Below are 25,064 nucleotides of genomic sequence, written 5' to 3' on the forward strand. Positions count from 1 at the left end.
AGATGTTTAGCAAACTCAAGTGGCAGACTCTGCAAGAGAGGCGCTCTGCATCGCGGTGTAGCTTGCTGTCCAGGTTTCGAGAGGGTGCGTTTCTGGATGAGGTATCGAATATATTGCTTCCCCCTACTTGTACCTCCCGAGGAGATCACGAATGTAAAATTAGAGAGATTCGAGCGCGCACGGAGGCTTTCCGGCAGTCGTCCTTCCCGCGAACCATACGCGACTGGAACAGGAAAGGGAGGTAATGACAGTGGCACGTAAAGTGCCCTCCACCACACACCGTTGGGTGGCTTGCGGAGTATAAATGTAGATGTACAATGGTTTGGGTTTGGCGAACGCCTGGAAAACGTTACGTGGCATCATGTGTAGTACTAACAGTGAAGCATGTAGAAGGTAGTTTTACGATATGGGAGTGTTTTTTGTTGCGAGGGCGTGGTCCTGTTCTTGCGCTTAAGAAAACGTTAAATCTTGGAGAATATGAACACATTCAGCATTGCTTACTCCGTACAGAAGAGAAACAGTTCGGGGGCGACGTATGAGCGTGACAATGCATACTGTCGTTAAGCAGAATCTGTGCAGAAATGGTTTGTGGACAGTAATATCTTGGAAGTGACTGACTTGCCCAGATTCCTGACCCAACGGGGCACCTTCGGGATGACTCAAAACGTCGTATTCGCTCCAGACCCCAGCGTCTAACATCTCTATCTTCTCTCGTTAATGAGGAAGACTGGGCTGTCATTCCTTCACTGACATTCAGACACCTCACTGAGAGAGTCTCCAGCAAAGTACAAGCCGTCATAGAGGCGAAGGGTGGGTATGTCAAATTAATGTCCACTAATAGGTGTTCAGATTCTTTTCATCAAATACTGTATTGCTTCCTCCCACATTAAATTCGCGAAAGGACCATGAGGGGAGATTAGTGATCGCATAACGTCTCTCAGGCAGAAATTATGAATACCCTCCAGCTTCCTATTTATCTATTCAGTACAAAAAGTGCAGACAAAATTATTAATCACTAGGGGAAGTGGCAAGTAAATGATTATTCACGTTAGCGTGTAGAATCTATGATTCTGGAGACATACCATCAGACTTCCGATAAAATATAAACCACACAATGCAGAAGACAGCAAGAGCAGATAAATGCGACATTTATTGCACGATCTGCTGAATAGCTCATGCATACAAGTTGCCGGCACGAATAACATACAGAAGAATGGAAAACAAAATTGAGGAACTGTTAGGAGACGATCAGTTTGTGTCAAGGACAGGGAACGGCACTAGAGGGGCAGTTCTGACTTCACGCTTGATAATAAAAGCAAGTCATGTTCACAGGATTTGTCGACCTCGAAAACGTGTTTGACAACGTAAAACAGATCAAGACATCGAAATTCTGAGAAAAATAGGTGTAAGCTGTAGGGAAATACGGCTGACATACAACATGTACAAGAACCAACAGTGGACAATAAGATTGGAAGACAGAGAAGCGCTCGCATTAATACGTGGGTAAGGCGGGGATGCAGTCTTTGTCCCTTGTGGTTCAACTTTTATGTCGAAGGAGCAATAATAGAAATAGTGTTGAGGTGCGGGATTTAAATTCATGTTGAAGAGATATCAGCGACAGCATTCAATAATGGCACGGCAATCCTCGGTGAAAGTGAGGAAGAATGGAAATAACAGTTTAATCAAGGCAGGATATGGATCAGGGTAAAACGAAAGAAAGAGGAAATTAATTAACTGTGTCAGAAACAGGATTAGCGGTAAACTAAACATCAAAATTGGGGCAAGAAAGGAAGTTACGTGGGAAAACACTTGAGTGAAAAGGGATAGATTGGTAGGACACGTGTTCAGACACCTGGAAATAACTTCCATGGTACTAGCAGTCGGAGATGGCAAAAGCTGTAGCAGAAGACAAGAGCTGGAATGCGTGTTGTAGTCTTCAGTCCAGAGACTCGTTTGACGAGCTCTCCATGCTACTCTATCCTGTCCAAGCTTCTTCATCTCCCAGTACCTAATGCAGCCTACATCCTTCTGAATCTGCTTAGTGTATTCATCTCATGGTCTCCCTCTACGATTTTTACCCTCCGCGCTGCCCTGCAATACTAAATTGGTGATCCCTTGATGCCTCAAAATATGTCCTACCAAGCGATTCCTTCTTCTAGTCAAGTCGTGCCACAAATTTCTCTTCTCCCCAATTCTAGTCAATACCTCCTCATTAGTTATGTGATCTACCTACCTAATCTTCAGCATTCTTCTGTAGCACCACATTTCCAAAGCTTCTATTATCTTTTTGTCTAAACTATTTATCGTCCACGTTTCACTTCCATGCATGGCTACACTCCATACAAATACTTACAGAAAAGACTTCCTGACACTAAAATCTATACTCGATGTTAACAAATTACTCTTCTTCAGAAACGCTTTCCATGCCATTGCCAGTCCACATTTTATATCCTCGCAACTTCGACCATCATCAGTTATTTTGCTCCCCAAATAGCAGAACTGATTTACTATTTTCAGTGTCTCATTTCCTAATCTAATTCCCTCAGCATCACCCGACTTAATTCGATTACATTCCATTATCCTCGTTTTGCTTTTGTTGATGTTCATCTTATATCCTCCTTTCAAGACACTATCCATTCCGTTCAACTGCTCTTCCAAGTCCCTTGCTGTCTCTGACAGAATTACAATGTCATCGCCGAACCTCAAAGTTTTTATTTCTTCTCCATGGATTTTAATACCTACTCCGAACTTTTCTTTTGTTTCCTTTACTGCTTGCTAAATATACAGATTGAGTAACAATGGGGAGAGGCTACAACCCTGTCTCACTCCCTTCCCAACCACTGCTTCCCTTTCATGCCCCTCAACTCTTATAACTGCCATTTGGTTTCTATACAAATTGTAAATAGCCTTTCGCTCCCTATATTTTACTCCTGCCACCTTCAGAATTTGAAAGAGAGTATTCCAGTCAACATTGTCAAAAGCTTTCTCTAAGTCTACAAATGCTAGAAACGTAGGTTTGCCTTTCCTTATTAAACTGTTTTCTAAGATAAGTCATAGGGTCAGTATTGCCTGACGTGTTCCAATATTTCTACGGAATCGAAACTGATCTTCCCCAAGGTAGGCTTCTACTAGTTTTTCCACTCGTCTGTAAAGAATTCGTGTTAGTATTTTGCAGCCGTGGCTTATTAAACTGATAGTTCGGTAATTTTCAGATTTGTCAACACCTGCTTTCTTTGGGATTGGAATTATTATATTCTTCTCGAAGTCTGAGGGTATTTCGCCTGTCTCATACATCTTGCTCACCAGATGGTAGAGTTTTGTCAGGGCTGGCGCTCCCAAGGCTATCAGTAGTTCTGATGGAATGTTGTCTACTCCCGGGGAAGAACTGGAATACATCCAACAAATAACTGAGGAAGTTGGGTGTAAGTGCTACTATGAGATGAAGAGGTTGGCAGAGGCAGAAGGTTTGAACGATAATGGTAGCACAAGTACCTCCTCCCATTCGCCGCGTAACGAAGCTGCTTGCTAAGATTAAATTTAGATACAGTAAGTAGCGGTCTGTTGTTCGTTTATTATTACTTGCACAATTCCCATTCCTGATTATGCGTTTATACGACATTTGCTCATGCGACTGGCGCATTCTGTCCCTGCTGAATGTTAACTACTGCCTGTCAGGGAGCAGCGACGCCGCGGTACCAGTCGCGGAGGCCGGCGCAGGTGAAAACGGCAGTGGTCGCGACCGCGGAATCGATACAACGTCGAATGCTATCTGGCAGGCTATACAGGGCAGACAATAGCGGGCACGCTGCCAGGAAGAAGTCATTTCTCACCGGCCACGCTACGGCCCGAGGTGCGGCGTTCCGCCGCTCACAGATTTATAGGACGCCCCGTTCCTTTCCTTCTTTTCCCCTTTTTTCCTCCTCTTCTGCCGGCGTGGACGGCAGAGGTTGGCACGCGCCAGGGTCGTTTCTCACAGGAGGAGATAAAGGAGGCCGCGTGTGGCGTAGAGGGGTTCGGTTATTGGGATCAGGTCAGCGGCAGCAGGTACATTATCTGCAGGCGCACCGCCATATATCTGCGGCCAACACCCTCTCACAAAACAAACACTAATAACGGGCCACTGATCAATGTCCTGCACGTAATCTCTCTCCAATAACCGGCCCCATCTAGCTGCATGTTCCGTGCGGTCCGCTTCCGGTGAGCGACCCACTGCCTGGAAACTACAAAAATGTGGTAACGCCGCGAGGTACCGAGGCTTGAACATAAATGCAACTGCTAGCCAAGCCTGCAAGTCTGCAGCCTACACTGTAGTATTTCACCGTGAACGGCACTTGTGCAATGCCCTCAATTCTTTGCATGTTTCAGTCGTTGTCAGAACAGATCGAGTGCATTATGTCGCAGAAAAAAAAAATTCGAGCGTGAGCAAAATTTAGTGCTTTATGGGCTTCCGTAACGAAGGAAGCCGAAATGTTTGGTGTTTACAGAGGCGCCGCATCGAAGATGTATTCTGCATAAAGGGAAAGCGGAAAGACGTCATCCGCTAAGTGACAATAGTGAAGGACGGCCATTGAAGAGGACTGTGACGAAAAGTAAGGGAACAACAGCGGCAAAAGCCACTGCAGAACTGAATGTCACACTGGCGAACCCTTACAGTACCAAAACAACAGGAAGGGAGCTCCGTAAGCATGCCGGTGTGGCAGAGCGGTTCTAGGTGCTACGGTCTGGAATCGCGCGACCCCTACGGTCGCAGGTTCGAATCCTGCCTTGGGCATGGATGTGTGTGCTGTCCTTAGGTTGGTTATGGTTAAGTAGTTCTAAGTTCTAGGGGACTGATGACCTCAGATGTTACGTCCCATAGTGCTCACAGCCATTTGAGCTCCGTAAACTGCGAACTGCAGAGCCAGCTGGAATTCGAAAACCACGTATCAGTGATGCAAATGCCAGAAATAGAAAAATGTCGTACCAAAGCAACGAAACCTGGACCAAGGAGCAACGGAAGAAAGTTGTTTGGTCGGATGAGACACGTTTCACACTGTTTCCAATTTCTAGCCAAGTTTATGTCCCAAGAGTGAAACATGGCGGGGATTCTGTGACGATCGCACTGCTCATCTACAGGCTCGCACTATTGCCACAGATTTGTGACCATCCTGGATGATCGGGTTCATCCCCTGGTGCAAGGCTGGTCCCCCCATGGTGATGCTTTGTTTCAGGGCGACGGGGCCCCTTTTCATACACATCGCAGATATTGACATGAGTACCAGGTGTTGCCCTGCCCCCAACCCTGGCCGACCATCTGCTAATCCCTCCGCTCTTTGTCCATCTCCTCCTCCTCCTATCTCTGCCCACATTATTTTTTTTGTGTGTCCATCTTCTCCTTGCGCCCCCCCCCCTCTCTCCCTGTCCACCTCCTCCTCTCCCCTTTCTCTGTACACGTCATCCTCTCCTTATCTTGTTGTCGTACAATGATGTAATTTAGTAGGTACATTTAGCGCATAAGTGGTTACTGGCTGCGATTTGTGTTCCGAATAGAGTTAATAACAAAGAAGTAATAAATGTACACATCATGACGTCATGCCTGATGAGACAGTTTTGCTGCGTGAACAGCGAAAATGTAGCAATTGATGATGTTTTTTTTCTTTCACCATGTCGTGAAGACTTTAAGCGAGAAAAAGTTTCGTAAGGGTTTTAAATTATGTGTAAAGTTTGTTAAAGTCACTAAGTGCTCTCGTCCTCCAATAATGGATGAATAAAATGTGGGTACGTGAGCGTCGTGGGCAACACTTCTTTAGTTTTAGTTATAGTTATCTCATGTTCCGTAGATCATTTTTCTGATTATTTTATCAATATGATGTGGAACAAGTCAGATTACAAGATACATAGACATACAAGAATAGTGCTAATATTAATATTACTGGAAGTTCTACACATGCAACTACATTTAGAGGTACAACTTTTTTTTTACCATTTCTGAAACAGAAACTCGTCCATGGAGTAGAAGGAGTTGTCCAAAAGAAATGGTTTTAAGCTAGATTTAAAACTTGATCCACTACCTGCCAGACACTTTATGTCGCTGGGAAAATGATCAAACATTTTAGTTGCCGAATAATGTACTCCTTTTTGAGCAACTGACAGCTTCAATAACGGATAGGAAAGGTCATCTTTCCTTGTAGTGTTGTACGTATGAACATCACTGTTCTTCGCGAAGTGAGATGGATTATTTGTAACGAATTGCATTAGCGAATATATGTACTCTGATGGTGCAGTTAAATACCTAACTCCTTGAAAAGGTCCCTACATGACGTCCTTGGATGAACACCACTAATTATTCTCCCTGCTCTCTTTTGTGCAATCAATACTTTGTCTACGTGGTGAGTTACCCCAGAAAAATATTCCATAAGACATTATTGAGTGGAAATATGCAAAGTACGTTAGGAGGCTGATCTGTTTATTAGCAAGACTAGCGATTATACGAAGAGCGAAAGAAGCTGAAATTAGTTGTTGGCGAAGCTCAGTAATATGCTTCTTCCTGTTCAAGCTGTCATCAATGTGAACACCCAAAATTTTGGAGAAATCTACCCTCTTAACTGGGTCCTGTTCATATGCTACATCAATTGCCGGTATGACTCTGTTCGGTATGAATTTTTTCAAAATTAAGGGAGAGTCCAATTTCTGAGAACCACTTAATAATTCTTTGAAAGCCATCTGTTACAATATCTTCAGCTGTTTCTTCTGGAATGTGATTTATTATAACACTCGTGTCATCTGCAAAAAGTACTAGTTCCGCTCGCTGAACATTAAGCGAGAGGTCATTCACATGAACAAGGAACAGCAGAGGCCCTAAAATTGGACCCTGTGGGACTCCCGTTGTGATAACTCCTCACTTACTAGAATTTACCACCCTTCCAATATTGTTTTCGCTATTCAGCACAACGTTTTGCTTTCTGTTCAGTAAGTATGATTCAAACCAGCTGTGTGTATAGCCTTCAATTCCAGTTTTTCTAAGAGTGCGACATGATCCACAGAATCAAATGCCTTGAAGAGATCACAAAACATACCAACTGGCGATAATTTGCTGTTTAGGGCTTGTACTATTTGATGGGTAAATGTGTAGATAGCATTCTCAGTCAAGTAACCCTTTCTCGGCCTCACTCCTGTGATAGGTCTTACCCCCACAGCTATTCTTTCCAGACAATAACTGATATGTGTATCACGTTTGGTTAGAATCGGTCCAGGGTTTCATTTTTATATCTTCGTGGCATACCCTGGTAAGCTAGTCATTTTGGAAGGCGGATTAGATCAACGTAAGTAAGCGTCTTTCCTTGGAGACCATGTCCAAAGATTCATGTAATCCGTTTTTCCTCGGCACGGTGGCATCTACCAACGGGACAATGAAAGGTATCACACAGCTCGCAGTGAACTTTCTGGTTCGAAGACTACCAGGATGAACCATACAAGGTAGGCTTTCACGGTCAGTGTTGTCTTCAGCTGAAACTTCCGGGCCGAGAGACCCTGGTCGATGTATAAAATTTCCACCCAACGTTTCGTCAGCATCTGCTGGAGACATCTTCTGAGGTCGTCCGGCTACTGCCACTGAGGCTCCAGGTACTCTCGCATTTATAGAGGGCATAGAGGGCACCACCATTCGTCACGTGATGCCGACCGTATGCCTGTCTTTGGAAGGCGTCGTCATTCTCGATTGTCAGTCTGCTGTCGCAACGTCGACATCCATATTTTGTCTAACTTTAAAGTTAGGGCACTGAGGGAGAGCAATGCGGATAAGAGCATTATTGTACTTGCAGCTGATAAAGGAAATGCTACGGCTTTGCTGAACACCGAAGATTATCACAAGAAGATTAGTGACCTTTTGGATCCCACTACGTATAAAAAGCTTCAGAAGGATCCTACAACCAAAATTTTGAGAAATACCAATCAACTGGTAAAACTATCTTCTCTTTCTTCGGATGATAAAAAAACAACTCTGCAAAACGGAAGCTTATTCATCCAGACTATATGGACTCCCAAAGGTACATAAACCACAGATCCCGTTGAGACCGATTGTGAGTGCCATAGCATCTCCAACACAAGAGGTGGCCAGATATCTCGCCTGCTTGCTGCAACCATACATTGGCAGAACGGACAGTCACATTAAAAACTCGGCGCATTTTATTGAAAAACTGAGGGAGACTAACGTCATCCTAAGTGATATTCTTGTGAGCTTCGATGTAGTGTCATTGTTTACCATGGTGCCTGTAAACGAAGCTATTATATATATCAGATATTTTTCCGACTGGCATAGTGGCTTTATTTAAACACTGCCTGACGACAACTTATTCCCAGTACAATACAACGAGTTTTACGAACAGATCGACGGGGTGGCGATGGGAAGACCTCTCAGCCCAGCTGTTGCCAAGTTATTTATGGAGATCTTCTAACAGGGAGCGCTGCAGACTGCCGGTAAGGAGCCAGCTAAATGGTGCCGCTATGTTGATGACACATTTGTAGTGTGGACTCATGGTGAAGAAGACGCCCGACACCCCCTAGCAACACCTGGGGTATACAAAATTCCATACAGTTGTGGACAAGTATATATTGGAACAACGAAAAGAAGTGTAAACACCCGCTTACCCGAACATAAAAGAAACTGTCGCTTAGGACACATCGAAAAATCGGCCATAGCTGAGCATGTTTTTCGAGATGGAAACCACAAAACTAAATTTGATGAGACAAGCGTTCTAGCACTAACATCCCATTATCATGCGCGCATAGAGAAGCAATAGAGATTCACAAACACCATAACAATTTTAACAGAAAAGAGGACGTTTTAAAGTTAGACGAAATATGGATGTCGACGTTGCGCCAGCAGAATGACAGTCGATTACTCTTAATCTAGAATGACGACGCCTTCCAAAGATAGGCATACTGTCGGCATCACGTGACGGATGGTGGTGCCCTCTATGCCCTCTATAAATGCGAGAGTACCTGGAGCCTCAGTGGCAGTAGCCGGACGACCTCAGATGATGTCTCCCACAGATGCTGACGAAACGTTGGGTGGAAATTTTATACATCGACCACTGAAGACCACCAGGATGAGTTAACCGTACTCTACAGGCCACCAAACACCCCGGATTTAAAGGCAATCGAGAATCTATGGGACCACCTCGATGGGGCTGCTTGCGTCATGGATCCACAACCGAAAAACGAGCGGAACTGCCCACTGCACGTGAGTTGGCATGGCTCCCATGCCTGTCTGTACCTTCCAGAACATCGCTGTCTCTGTTCCTGCACGTCCCGCTGCAAAAATGGTTGGACAGGCAGTTACATTAATGTGACTGAACGGTGTATTACTCTACTAACTACAGCAGAAAAAAATAGTTCATGAAAAGCAGATTACCAAAATAAATTAAAGTCACACAGATTAAAAATGGACGTGACTACGGGAAAGAAGCAGGAACGTGACAGAACACACGTACTGAAGGGAGGAGAAAAGAAATTGGCGTGGCTGAAAAAACAGCGAGGGCAGAATATGTATCTGAGAGAAAACGGGAGATCATAATACCACCAATGGCTACATTCGCTGTATTGGCGTCGCAACGTGTCAGTGTGCACACCACAGAACACTCAAGTTCGCTTTCTGTTTATCCTTTCCTCCATTGGCAGCAGCAATGTAGAACGAACGGCAGTGTTACTGCCGCTGGAGGCAAACCGCATTTTTCATGCCGCAGCTCCGCTATCGCTGTGAGCATTAGTTTCCCGGCCGCTGCACAGTGGCTTCTGTTATCGCGAGGGCGTGGCCCTTAAGGGCTCCCGGAGGCCCTGCAGGTACTGCCAGCCCTGTCCGATGCGGCAAACTTGTGCAACGTCACGGCGAATCCCCTCTCCCAGTCAAACAGCTCGCACAGTTCCGTGGGCTCCAACTTCAGCGCACGGTTCTTACTTCCCAACTGCGTGGAGTGGGGGATGGGACCGACAGAACGGAACCCAAAGTTCGAGCGCGCTCTACACCGATTGTTTTTGCTGCTGTTTCCGTACTGGAGACATCCAATACCACCGCGCTACTATCTTCCTTTTACGGTTCTTTGGGCCCTAGGTAAAAACAGTTATTTCTGCTGGTAACATGGTGTTTTATTTTCAACATTTCGAGCAATGAGTAGGGATTACACAAAATAACACAACCCTAGCAAACAAACTTACTTTATGCGCTCATCTGTCCTCATGTCTTATTTCCCCGTCCTACTACAACTTCAGTCTGTCTTCTCTGATCTGCTAGTACCTCGGAAGGAAAAAACATCCGCCCACAGTTACAAATCGTGATTGTTTAAATTTAAGATTCACGGTGCATTTCGAGCGCTGGGCTTTCATCTTCAGTTCATAACCCAAAAATTTTGTCCTTCTGTATCAGTTTGCACTAATCGTATTACACAGCCTGCCCGGTTAGCCGTGCGCTCCGACACACCGCTTTCCGGGTTGGGAAGGAGCACCTCGTCCCCGGCACGAATCCGCCCGGCGGACTTGTGTCGAGGTCCGGTGAGCCGGCCAGTCTGTGGATGGTTTTTAGGCGGTTTTCCATTTGCCTCGGCGAATGCGGGCTGGTTCCCCTTATTCCGCCTCAGCTACACTATGTCGGCGATTGCTGCGCAAACAAGTTCTTCCCGTACGCGTAGACCACCATTACTCTACCACGCAAACAAGTTCTCACCGTACGCGTACACCACCATTACTCTACCACGCAAACATAGGGGTTACACTCGTCTGGTGTGAGACGTTTGCTGGGGGAGGGGGGAGGGAGGGGGGGAGGAGGGGGGAGCCGAACCGCACAACCCCGAAAAAATGGTTCAGTGTGGGGCGGCGGAGGGATGAAGTGGACTGCGGTAGGGACGAAGTCTCTCCGTCGTTTCTAGGTCCCCCGTTAACATACAATACAATACAATCGTATCACACATGTATAGGTTAGTCAGAAAATATTACAATTATGAACAGTATAAAGCTTTTCTCAAAAACTGGTTCAAGCGACAGCCGTACGAGCTTGATGCAGGCAATTTACACTGTATGACAGTTTTATCACGTTAATAAATTTTTGTGTACATTACAAAATTATGAATAGAATGATGTGACAAAATTAATGAGGTACCTCATATCCTATGTGTGTCTTTTCGCCCTGCGTAGTACGGCAACTCGACGTGGCATGGACTCAAGAAGTCGCTGGAAGTCCTCTATAGCCGATCTGGGTGACCAAATCATTCGCTCGAATTCTCCAAAACGTCCTTCAAACCAATCGTGAACAATTGTGGCCCGATGACGCGGCGCTTTGTCATCCGCAAGAAAATTCATCGTGGTTTGGGAATATGAAGTCTGAGAATGGCTCCAAATGTTCTCCAGGTACACGCACACAACCACTTCCGAGTGAATGATCGGTTCAATTGGACCAGAGGACCCAGCCCATTGCATGTAAACATAGCCCACACTGTTATGGAGCCACCACCAACTTGCACAATGCCTTGTTGACAACTTGGATCCGTGGCTTCCTCCATCAGCTCCAACCAACTGAAATCTGGACTCATTTGATCAGTCGTCTAAGGGCCAACCGACATGGTCACGACCCCAGTAGAGGCGCTACGGGCGATGATGTGCTGTGGGCAAAGTGACTTGCGTGGGTCGTCTGTTATCATAGCCCAATAACCCCAAATATTGCAGCACTTTCCTAACGGGTACGTTTGTCGCACTTCCCACATTTATTTCTGCGGTCATTTCAAACAGCGTTGCTTGTCTTTCAGCACTGACAACTCTACGCAAACGCCGCTGTTCTCGGTTGTCAAGTAAAGACCGTCGGCAGCAGCGGTGTCCCTGCTGAGAGGTAATGCCTGAAATTTGGTATTCTCGGCACACTCTTGACAATGTGGATATCGAAATATTCAATTTCCTAACGATTTCCAAAACGGAATCTCCCACACGTTAGCTCCAGCTACAATTTCGTTCAAAAAATGTATGTGAATTCCTAAGGGACCAAACTGCTGGGGTCATCGGTCCGTAGACTTACACACTCTTGAACTCACTTATACTAAGAACAACATACACACACCTCCACCTCCATGCCCGAGGGAGGAGTCGAACCTCCGGCGGGGCTGGCCTCACAATCAGTGACATGACGCCCCTAACCGCGCGGCTACCATTCTGTGTTCAAGGTCTGTTACTTCCCGTCGTGCGGCCATCATCAGATCGGCAACCTCGTCACATGAATCACCTGACTGAAAATAACAGCTCAACCAACTGTAAATATGGTTCTCGGGCGAGACGTCGGATGCAGTCACGAAATTTCCACAACATTTCGTCGGTGCAACTGGCCGACATATTCAGGTGTGACGAGCACACAGCCCGAGAACCGTATCTGCAAATAGTCCGTCGGGAAAGCTTCAAGAACACAACTATTATCGTCTTTTCTATTCTGTGATACATCATTTTTGAAATCTTGTGTGTCTAAGACGGAACAGTCAGGTAGGATATGCGATAAGACATTCTGGCACTACACGAGACTGTGGAGAGCAAAAATTCAAAGAAAAGGCAAAGATGGGAATATATCCAATTGATAGCTGAAGACGTCGCATGTAAGAGATACACTGAAAATCCCGGAAGCTATAATAATTTGTAGAAAACGTGATGGTCCAGAAACTGCACTTTGTCGAACGTGCCATACGGTATACTGAGTACGGGTACGAATATTTTGAAGCTTGAAAGGTTGCTCAGAAATTTAAAGATTGTTTCTATACGTGATCGATATTTTGGACGTTTCTCTAACATGAACTTAGATCCTAAGGTAATGCTAGTATGGGAATAAAAGATGGACATACTAACAGGAAGTCAATGCGTCGTAGGTTACAGTTTTCATTCAAAATAAGTGTTAATAAATCATAAATGAAAAGCACCAGTTTGCTTTTGTTCTACAATATTATTTTTACTGCTAACCGGTTTTCGGCTTACAAGGCCATCATCAGGCATCAAAATGCCTGATGATGGCCTTGTAAGCCGAAAACCGGTTAGCAGTAAAAATAATATTGTAGAACAAAAGCAAACTGGTGCTTTTCATTTATTATTATAATGTTGTTCTACCAAGAACCGACGGAAGATTCTGTTAATATGTTAATAAATCCATTTCCATTTGAAGTGACTTTAGCATTCGCGAAGAACAGTCATTAAATTTAGTTTGTAACAGTTCTTCGCATTCTGCAAAACTTAATGTTTTTCTTTTAACAAAGCCCATGTGTCATCTCTGTGAAGGGACGGCAGAAGATGTTTACACTGTACCACGTATTAAGGTTTCTTCCTGTTCCCAACGTGTATGGAGCAGGAAAAGAACGACTGCTTGAACACCTCTGTGCGTGCTGTAATTAGTACATTCTTGTCTTCGCAGTCCCTGCGAGACCAATACTTACGGAAACGAAATATATGTCTATATTCTTCACTTAATGCTGGTTCTTGAAACTTTGTAAGTACGTTTTTTGTGGGTTAATCGACATCTAGTTTTAAGCGTCCGCCAATTCATGTTTCTTCACAGTTATATGTCGTCCTACCGCGAGTGAAACAAACCATTCGTGCGGCCTTTCTTTGTACACGTTCAATATCCCCTGTCAGCCCTATTCGGCAAGTGTCCCACACTCTTAAGTAACAATGTAGGATGACGAGCACGGATTTGTTGTATGTAATCTTCTTTGTAGAGGCATTTTCCAAGAGGTTGGACAAAAATGCGGAAACATCAAATGGTGTAGGAAATAGGCTGACATTCAAACAGCTTCCAGTCATCTCGGAATGGATAAATACAGCTCCTGTACGGTTCTCAAGGGAAACTTATATCATTCTCCCTGTAAAAGCCGGCCGGGGTGGCCGAGCGGTTCTAGGCGCTACAGTCCGGAACCGCGCGACCGCTACGGTCGCAGGTTCGAATCCTGCCTAGGGCATGGATGTATGTGATGTCCTTAGGTTAGTTAGATTTAAGTAGTTCTAAGTTCTAGGAGACTGATGACCTCAGAAGTTAAGTCCCATAGTGCTCAGAGCCATTTGAACCATTTTTTTCCTATAAAATAGTGGCAAGTTCAGATGATGGATCACGCACCCTTCTCTCCAAACTAGACCGCAAAGGCTCAGGAATATTGACATGTGGTGACATTCGTGCCCAGGACAATGCGACAATTTATCCTCGAGCTCACAGAACAAGTCGTGGACAATGAGAGTTGTGTGAACAGGGCCCTGTACTCTTGGAACACAACATCACCACTGGAGAACAAACATTGTATCATGAGATTGACCGTATCAGCCAAAATGGTTACATAATCCTTGGCAGTCATGCGACCTTGTAGAATAACCAAGCGGCCTACGGAATAATATGACAAGACTACCCAAATCACCGCCTAACTCCCGACACATTTGACTGTTGGGACGTAAACTCTGTCAAAAATTGGAAACTGTGTGAAACAAGACTCACCCGGCAAAACGTCATTCTTTCGTTGCTCCATAGCCCACGTTTTATGACTTCGGGATCATGTTTTCGTGTTACTGGTATTTGCATCACCGACGAGCGCTTTTGAAATTCCAGATCCCCGTCCAATTCTCTTCTTATGGTCGTCCTTCGTATTGTTTCGGGGTATTGATGGGGTTCGCTAGCGCGACATTCAGTTCTGCAGTGACTTTTGAAACTGTCGCCCTCTTCAATGACCGTCTTTCACGATCACTAACACACGCTTCTATCCGCGTTGTGACTTAGAGGATGATATTTTCCACTTTCCCTGTAAGCAGTATAAATCTCCGATACTGTGCTTCTCGACAAAAATTTCGGCTACTTTGGAACCACCATACAAGCACCAACAATTTGCCCCCGTCCGAATTCAGTAGCTCCCACGTAATGCACTCACAACTATGCAGAAAACTGTTCTGATGATGCCTGATACTTGCAAAGCATTGAGGACATTGCACAGGTGAGGTTCGTGTCAAATACAACAGCGTGAGATGACCAATTTCAATCGTATCGAACTGATTTTGTAGCCAGAACATAATACTACGTTGAAACTTCCTGGCAGATTAAAACTGTGTGCCGGACCGAGACTCGAACTCGGGACCCTTGCCCCTCGCGGGCAAGTGCTCTACCAACTGAGCTACCCAAGCACGACTCACTATCCGTCCTCACAGCTTTAATTCCGCCAGTACCTCGTCTCCTACCTTCCAAACTTCGCAGAAGCTCTCCTGCATACCTTGCAGAACTATAACTCCTGGAAGAAAGGATATTGCGGAGACATGGCTTAGCCACAGCCTGGGGGATGTTTCCAGAATGAAATTTTCACTCTGCAGCGGAGTGTGCGCTGATACGAAACTTCCTGGCAGATTAAAACTGTGTGCCGGACCGAGACTCGAACTCGAGACCTTTGCCTTTCGCGGGCAAGTGCTCTACCAACTGAGCTACCCAAGTACGACTCACTATCCGTCCTCACAGCTTCAATTCTGCCAGTACCTCGCCTCCTACCTTCCCAACTTCGCAGAAGCTCTCCTGCGAACCTTGCAGAACTAGCTCTGCAGACGAGCTACTGGCGGAATTAAAGCTGTGAAGACGGGTCGTGAGTCGTGCTTGGGTAGCTCAGTTGGTAGAGCACTTGCCCGTGAAAGGCAAAGGTCCCGAGTTCGAGTCTCGGTCCGGCACACAGTTTTAATCTGCCAAGAAGCTTCATATCATCGCACACTCCGCTGTAGAGTGAAAATTTCATTCTGTAATACTACGTTGTTGCTTCCTGTGGAGCGAAAAATGTTATGTTTATACTGATCTGAAGCATGCTGCTAATCTTTGCAGCACTTCGAAATGTTGTCGAGAGCTGAGTGAATATGTTTGCAGTTTTTTGAGTAGTGCTTAATTGTAGATCGCTATATCGTTTGTACAAATTCTGAAGTTACTATTAACATCGTCGGCCAACTCATTACTAAATAACATGAACTGTGAGGGTCCCAACACACTTATCAGGGACACATTCACCTGAAAATTAGAAATGGCTCAAAAATAAACTGTAAAACTTCATTGTAGATGACGATTTGCTGATTATTTTTTATGTTCTGGGGTATCAGTTTCGATCAGTAGACCATTATCAAGCCGAAGCAAAGCGTAACCAGCTTGTCTCTAAAACATTTGAAGTGCACACCTTCGATGTAGGTAGAAAAAACGTAGCTTCTGTTACAATAAAGAGTCCAGACGACACATATGTAGGAGACGCTCAAAAGACGACCACACATTTCATTTACGGCTTGATAATGGTCTACTGAACGAAACCTGTAGCACTGAGCATAAAAATAAACAGCTGATGCTCGTCTACAATAAAGTTCCACAATTATTTGACAGCTATAAAGCCGGCCGATGTGGCCGAGCGGTTCTAGGCGCTTGTCTGGAACTGCGCGCTCGCTACGGTCGCAGATTCGAATCCTGCCTCGGGTATGAATGTGTGATATGTCCTTAAGTTAGTTAGGTTTAAGTAGTTCTAAGTTCTAGGGGACTGATGACCTCAGAAGTTAAGTCCCATAGTGCTCAGAGCCATTCGAACTATTTTGAACAGCTATAAAGCCCTACCACATCACGAATCCAAAAAGAAATTGTTTCTGCATAATTCTCCGACAGGAGCAGCTGTAGAAGTCTGAACGTACGTTTTAATGACATTTTGCATCCATTGGTGTCTATTAGGATCTAGGTATTTATTTGCACGTTTGGAAAATGATTTTTGACAAAAGGGATCGCACGTAGACCTGATGAGTGTCCCACTAACGTACACTGACCAAGAACCTTAAAAGGATATTTCAGTTCAGAAACTTTGATAACGGATCAGAGTGCAGAAATATTATATATTGAGGGAATGTCGCAGTTCTGAAGAAAGAAGGGGGTTGACTTCTTCAGAGCTGGAACATTCCATCAAGCTCGCGAAAAACAAAGCACTAGAGGAGACAGTCGTGCTGTGCCCTTTCCCGGGGCAGGTAACGTGATTTGGAGCCTTTTAAGTGGGCCCCGGCGCGCCCGCAGGAACGGTGAAGGAAGTTCAGCGGAAGCCCGAATTCCGTGAGGACGCATTTTCCGGCCGAATGGCCGCCGCAGGTGAGTGGCGAGCGGTCCCGTGCGGAGACCAGCTGGTGTGGCGGTGGACGCGACAGCGCGGCGAAGGGCGGCGTCGAGTCTGCAATCGAGTTACCCCGGGTAACGAGTTTAGAGCCGCCCCAGTAACGCAGTTACCGCGCAGACCCGTCGGAAAGCTCCGCTGCTCCACAACGGCAGAGGTGGGCCCCCACGGCTCGTGACGCTTCCAGCGCGTTTGTATCGGCCGCGCCTGCCTGCCCACCTCCGTAGCTGGGGTCGCTAATGGGTTAGTCAGCTGGACAAGGAGAAAGAAAGGGTGGAAGCTTAAGGTACATCATTCTGCCAATGTCAATGTCATTAGAGACAAAGCACGAGCTTTGCAGCCGACAGAAACTGGTCTCAATCTCCTATGGCTGCGCTACATCCTCAAGCTATTTCATGCATGTTTCACAACGAGCTATTTCACGTGGAACGGCAACTTCTACGAACAGCTGGAAGGCGTCTCAGCTCAGTTCAGTGGCGGACAACTTCTTCATGGAACATTTCGAAGCACAGGAGGCACCGGACTTGGCACCTTGTAAACCTAGAGCCGTCGGCACACGGACCGTGCTGCCGAACGTTAACACTGAGCGTGCGAAGTTCAACGTGCTGCTGAACGCTCAGGAACGATGCGACTTGTGCGTACGGTACGTGGGCCCCAACGTGGTATACGCGATCGCAACGCACTCCAGCGGCAGTTGAGGGATGTTTCTAGTTCGTAAATCACACTGTTTACTCAACGGGCGCGCTTAAAATTCGCACGCTAGCTCTATTAAAACGCACATTTTCTCCATCGTCCACGAAAAGTAAAGTACCACGTCCGACCAAAAAGAGCACAGGCTTATAAAAGTTCCATTACAAACAGTGCGTTACAAATTTGGAATACTTCTCCGCATAAGATAAACATTATTTCATCATTCCGAAATTTTAGTAAAACCCCAAGGTCAGTCTTACTTGATCACTATTCCTACCCAGTAGCAGAATCTCTGCGACATGTGAATTACGAAGCGTAAAAGAAAAGTAGCGCAAGCTGTCCTGTAGATTAAGCCAATCGAACAGTCACCCCTCAAAAAAAGGTGAACTTATATTTACATAACATCAAATATTATAGTATATATTTATATTAAACTAATAATAAAGTATCAGATCCTAATAAAAACGCGAATGTTAGGAAAAAAATTTAGAAGTGTCAAGACTCAGCGGAGGACAATGACGCTACTCATTACGCCAAACGAACTTCACACCCCTTACATCTAATCATATTATGTTACCCCTTGCTGAAAACCTTATTCATAGATATGTTACTAATTGAAATTTAATTATAACAAATTGTACCAAGAACAATACGTTTTGGGTGGATCATCAGTGTGTCGCTGCCTTCAAATAGCCTACTCTCATAGTACGCATGTTACAATAATTCTTTTGACACGAATATGATGTTCCTCATTATTTTATTGTAACGAATCACACAGTTAACAACGGGTTTTCGAGTGATTCTCAATGTGCTGGTGCTCAGAAACGGCATATATACATATAGGCTTGAAATGAATGCCAATATGGCGCCTCACAACTCTGTACTGAAGGGAGACGGCGTGCTTGTGACATAGGTGGCGTTGTGCCATCTCACCGGTACACGCTCAGAATATCTGACATGCCAGATATTGCTCTGCACGTTCGGAAAGACTCCCGAGCGTACTATTGCACGCTATGACGTCAGAAACTCAGCACGCTCAACGCTCGGATGCACGGTCCGTGTGCCGACGGCTTTAAGGTGTAGTACAGATACGGTGATGATACCTTCGTTTTAGGGTGCCATGGTGAGCAACAGCTCGGTGACATCCTACGACACTCAGCCTCCATGCCAACAAAATATTTACACGGACGTAGAAAAGAACAAACAGCTACGCTTCCTAGATGTGATAGTCTCAAGGGATGGCGAAAAACTGGGAGACAGCTTGTATCTAAAACCGATACACACAGAACTATATCTGCAAAAACTGTCAAATACTACCTGAGCCAGGAAAAAAGCACGATTAATACGCTGTAACGCGAGCAAGACGAATATGTGAGCCGCAGCACCTTAAACTCGATATCCAACACCTGGAAAGCGTTCTGAGGAGCAATGAGTACTCCAATTATATACGAAGCGTCACAGAGTCAGACATTCGGCGAAGTGATAAAAAAAAAAGAAAAGAAGAGAGAGAGAGAGAGAGAGAGAGAGAGAGAGAGAGAGAGAGAGAGACAGAAAAGTCGGGTGCCGACTTTCTGCCATACATTCCCAGAGTGACTGACAGAATCGGCTATATATTGCGCAAACACGGCGTAAAGACTCTATAAACCGATAAACCGACAAAGAAGACCAAAGAGTTTCTCAGATCGGCAAAAGAGAGAAGGACCCACTTGAAATTTCGGGAATACACTGCACACCATGCAAATGTGGCAAAGTTTATGTTGAAATGACTGGACGATCAAGACCAGAATCACACAACTTAAGCGGCATTGCAGGCTGGGGCAGGTGTAGAAATCTGCTGTAGCAGAGAACACACACCGAGCGAGGTGGCGCATGGTTTGCACACTGGACTCTAATTCGGGAGGACGACGGTTCAGACCCGTATCCGGCCGTCCTGATATAGGTTTTCCGTGATTTCCCTAGAACGCTTCAGGTAACTGCCAGCCGGCCGCGGTGGTCGAGCGGTTCTAATCCTGCCTCGGGCATGGATGTGTGTGACGTCTTTAGGTTGGTAAGGTTTAAGTAGTTCTAAGTTCTAGGGGACTGATGACCTCAGATGTTAAGTCCCATAGCGCTCAGAGCCATTTGAACCATTTGAGGAAAATGCCGGGATGGTTCCTTTGAAAAAGCACGGCCGACTTCCTTCCCCATCCTTCCCTCATCCGATGGGGACGGTGACCTCACTGTTTGGTTTCCTCCCTCAAACATACCAACCAACCGGTCAATCACAGCACGCGCTTTATGAGACCGAACACACAGTAAAATTCTATGACACGGATGTTCTGGCTTACAGAAGATCTGTCACACCCGCTTGTTCGGAGAAACTATAGAAACACACAAACATGAGAGTAGTTTCAACAAGAAAGAAGAGAGCCTCAAAGAGAACGGATCCTAGATTCCCGTACTGTAGGTAACGACCATTACAGGTAGGAAGAGGAGATCCGCACCGGAAATGACCACGGAAATGCCCTTGGAAGTTGGCAAGCCAGGTGCGGCCCCGAGTTCCACTCCAGTCCACCACCAGCAATGGAGGGTGAAGCTTTGACGACGCCAGCCACTAGTGCTGGCGGAACGTCAGATACATCATCAAACAAACGTCAGCCGAACAACCAGAGACAGAAGTTGATCAAACTTTTATATCTTACAGTAAGTATCCAAAACGTTATGACCATGTGATTTACAGCATGTTAGTCTACCCTTGGAACGCAGTTCAGCAGCGATTCGGTGTGGAATGGCTCTTACAAGTCGTCGGTGGGTTTCTGGGTGTATAAGGTACATGATACCTAGACACAGATCGCACCATTACGGTATATTACGGGCCGTGGTTCAAATGGCTCTGAGCACTATGGGACATAACTATTGAGGTCATCAGTCGCCTAGAACTTAGAACTAATTAAACCTAACTAACCTAAGGACAGCACAAACATCCATGCCCGAGGCAGGATTCGAACCTGCGACCGTAGCGGTCGTTCGGCTCCAGACTGTAGCGCCTAGAACCGCACAGCCACTCCCGCCGGCTTACGGGCCGTGGATTGCGAGCGGAGAGTTGACGCCTGACAGTATCCTAGAGATGTTCTGTCTGATTCAGAGCAGGAGAATTTGGTGGCAGTTTACGATCGTGCTCCTGAAATCGCTGTAGCAAGATTCTGGGCTTGTGACACGGACAGCTATCCCGTTGGGAGTTGCCGTCGTCGGAAGAGACATCGAGCATCTAGGGAAGCGGGTGGGCCGCAGTAAGGTTCAGGCTGTCCACGGCTCTGAATGTGTCTTCAGTCATTACCGCACGTCCCATGGAACAGGCGCGGGGCGTGTTTCGAACAGCTGTTAGCCTGGATGAAGATACATTCGCATACGACCATACACCTGCTATGACAAGAAACGTAATTCAGTCGACGAAGCGACACGTTTCAAATGGTTCAAATGGCTCTGAGCACTATGGGACTTAACTCTGTGGTCATCAGTCCCCTAGGACTTAGAACTACGTAAACCTAACTAACCTAAGGACATCACACACATCCATGCCCGAGGTAGGATTCGAACCTACGACCGTAGCGGTCGCGCGGTTCCAAACTGACACCCTTAAGGAACACAAGCTATTTACTGCTGTCATGATAAATAAGGGTCCGTTGGCGGCACACCGTAATCGAACGAACGAAGCTTGACTGGGCGACACAGTCCTCTGTAGGCTGATGTGGAACTACGTCTCGTGTCTGCACTCGTGGCGGAAGTGTTGACACTCTCGCAAACTCGGACTGGACTCCGACAAAAATAGTCCCTCCTGTCCTGTACGCCAGTATCAGAAGAGCCTGGCGTAGCGGTGGCCCCTCGTAACCAAACGAGGCGTGTCTTGCCCCTCCCTCCTCATCGGCGCCTGATATTGCCGCTTCAACATATAGCATCTCTGCGGTAGTCGAACCTGTGCCAACGGCAACCGAAAGTGACGGTATCGTTGGGTCTGTGGGCGAACGCGGTAGCATCGTCTATCGCAGAGCTCCTTGTTCAACAAGCAACAATGAACAGTGTGCTGCGAAAAACTTGGGCATGCACTTGTATTGCAGTACGTCGTTTGAGCCATCACAGATCGTCACCTATCCTGATTTATAGAGCGCGCTAGCCCCAGGCCTCCACGTCCCTTAATGAGACGTAGACGCCCAGCACCTTGTTGCCTACTCGTTCTTCAACCGCTTTCCACAAATTTAAAAATGAACATAAACAGTATCGACAGCAAGAAACCATTTTTGTTGTTACTGATTACGGTCAGTGGAACAGTTGACGTTCGTGGTTGGCAACGCCTGCTTCGTTCACCACCACTGCCTACCAACATGGTATCAGAGCTGATGATCCTCAGTAATTGTCCGAAACCGGAAACCACAAAAATAAAGGTTTCATACGGTCACGACTGTTTGTGTTCATTTTGAAGTACTAACAAGGGAACCTCCCCATCGCACCCCCGTCAGATTTAATTCCAAGTTCGCACAGTGGATAGACCTTGAAAAACTGAACAGAGATCAATCGAGAAAACAGGAAGAAGTTGTGTGGAACTATGAAAAAATAAGCAAAATATACAAACTAAGTAGTCCATGCGCAACATAAGCAACATCAAGGACAGAGTGAGGGTAGGAGCGCCGTGGTTCTGTGGTTAGTGTGAGCAGATGCGGAATGAGAGGTCCTTGGTTCAAGTCTTCCCTCGAGTGGAAATTTTAATTTTTTGTTTCCAGTTTATGTCACAAACTCTCATGTTTTCATCACTTTTTTGGGAATGATTATCACATCCACAAGAAAACCTAAATCGGGCAAGGCAGAAGAATCTTTTTACCCATTCGCCAAGTGTACAAGTTAGGTGGGTCGACAACATATTCCTGTCATGTGACTCACATGACGTCACCAGTGTCGTATAGAATATATCAGACGTGTTTTCCTGTGGAGGAATCGGTTGACCTATGACCTTGCGATCAAATGTTTTCAGTTCCCATTGGAGAGGCACGTCCTTTCGTCGACTAATCGCACGGTTTTGCGGTGCGGTCGCAAAACACAGACACTAAACTTATTACAGTGAACAGAGACGTCAATGAACGAACGGACGTATCACAACTTTACGAAAATAAACTTATCACTCGAGGGAAGACTTGAACCAAGGACCTCTCGTTCCGCAGCTGCTCACGCTAACCACGAGACCACGGCGCACCTATGCTTACAATATCCTTGATGTTGCCTAACTTGCGCATGGACTACTCAGTTTGTATATTTTGCTTATTTTTTCATAGTTCCACACAAGTTCTTCCTATTTTCTCGATTGATCTGTGTTCAGTTTTTCAAGGCCTAACCACTGTGCCAAGTTATAACTAAATCTGAGGGGGGTGCGATGGGGAGGTTCCCTTGTAAGAAAGACCGCTGTACTACGACAGAAATGTTCTCAAAAATTACTCTCCGTAGAAGCTCACGATTGTGTGCGAACCGGGGACCTAGAAACGACGGAGAGGTTCCGTCCTGCCGTAGCCCTCAGTGGTTCACAACCCACAACCCAACAACAGGTCACAGCAGTCTACCCATCTCATCGCCGCCCCACACAGAACCCAGGGTTATTGTGCGGTTCAGTCCCCACTGGAACCCCCCCCCCCCCCCCCGGGAAGGTTTCATTCAAGACGAGTGTAACCCCAATATTTGCGTGGTCGAGTAATGATGGTGTACGCATACATGAAGACAGTGCTTGCTCAGCAATCGCCGACATAGCGTAGCTGAGGCGGAATAAGGGCAACCAGCCCGCATTCGACGAGGCAGATGGAAAACCGCCTTAAAAACCATCCACAGGCTGGCCGACACACAGGACCTCGACAATAATGTGACGGGCTGATTCGTGCCAGAGATTGGCACGCCTTCCCGCTCGGGAAGCAGCGCGTTAGACCACGCGGCTAGCCGGGTGGGCTAAGCTCACGATAGTAACATGCGAACAGACGGCCAGCTTCGCCGTTTCCGAGGTGCTCTTTCCCAGGTTCCGAACCATAACAATCTTCCCTTTATCAAAGACACTTATGACAGTGGATTTTCCCGTTTGCATATCGTCACTAGAATGATTCGCCATTGGTCTCTGTTTTGCTTATATGCTTACCTTACCGCGTCACGTGCCCGCAACGATCCCCAGACAGTATTCAGTCTCGTCTTCGACAGTGGTCACAACGTTTTGTCTGTGCAGTACACACTTACCTTGACAGCGATCGAAGCGATAAAAATCGGTGTTAGGGACGGAGACTGGGAAACCCAGTTCTGTTGGAAGGCTTCTACGAAACTGCAGTGCATCTATAAGGACAACAGCATACAAGTCGCCAGTACCGTCAATCCCACTGCTTCGTCTTTTGGGGTCTTTAGCAAACAGACACGGTAACAGACATCGAACGAAATTAGAGATGCGCTGTTAGGATTGTAACAGACGGTTATAACCGATATAAAAATGTGTACGGTAACAGAAAAGCTTGCGAAAATCAATTTGGAAATAAAGCGGTGTTGCTCTTGCGAAATGCAGTGCGATCATTCTTCTGCCACCATTGTATATGTAGCGTAGGTATCGTGGAAATAACATACGATAGACTAAGACGCGCATAGAAGCCCGCAATAATTTTTCCGTCACTCGGCACTTGAATGGTAAAGGACAAACTAGTATACTCCATTACGGACTTTGCAGTGACTTGCTTCGTACATAAGTAGCTCTAGATGTTGTGGTGATCCAGATTTTAGTCAGCGGCACCGCCCCTGCCTTCTACATCTACATGAAAACCTCGGAAGTTGCTAAATTAGATCTGGGAAAAGTTCAATTACTAAAAGCCTTAACTTCTTTAAAGTGACGATCTTTGAACAGTGTAGTGAAAAGTTTTATTTTCCTGCTTTAGTGAAAATCTGAGCTTTGTAGCAATTCAAAAGTAATCACGGGGCAATACCTCCTCCTCTTGTTATTCTTGTGCACAATATCGCTATTATCATCTCAAATCTACTGTACAGTTAACTTTCTCCTCTCTCATTCCTGCTACCAAGCCCATGTTCTCCCGTAATCCTATCATCTACTCCTTCGCCTACAACCGCATTCGAATTCCCCATGACTATTAGATTTTCCTCTCCATTTACGCACTAAATCACCCGTCCAGTAACCTCATATACTTTCTCCGTTTCTTCATTTTCTACTTACGGCGTCGGAATATATACCTGAATTATTGTTGTCGGTGT

The 25,064-nt window shown here is 45.9% G+C and overlaps 1 protein-coding gene and 1 non-coding gene across 10 annotated transcripts in view; one reads left to right on the top strand and one right to left on the bottom strand.

Moving 5' to 3' along the window:
• LOC126244429 (rap guanine nucleotide exchange factor 2) overlaps positions 1-25,064 on the bottom strand; it is a 327,255-nt gene that overhangs the window by 202,474 nt on the left and 99,717 nt on the right. The gene's annotated exons all lie outside the window — the stretch shown is intronic.
• On the top strand, positions 15,602-15,676 carry Trnas-uga (transfer RNA serine (anticodon UGA)). Its single transcript has one exon. It is a non-coding gene; the product is annotated as a tRNA-Ser (tRNA).

The sequence above is a fragment of the Schistocerca nitens genome, chromosome 1 (assembly GCF_023898315.1).
Source record: "Schistocerca nitens isolate TAMUIC-IGC-003100 chromosome 1, iqSchNite1.1, whole genome shotgun sequence".
NCBI classification, from domain to species: Eukaryota; Metazoa; Arthropoda; class Insecta; order Orthoptera; family Acrididae; genus Schistocerca; species Schistocerca nitens.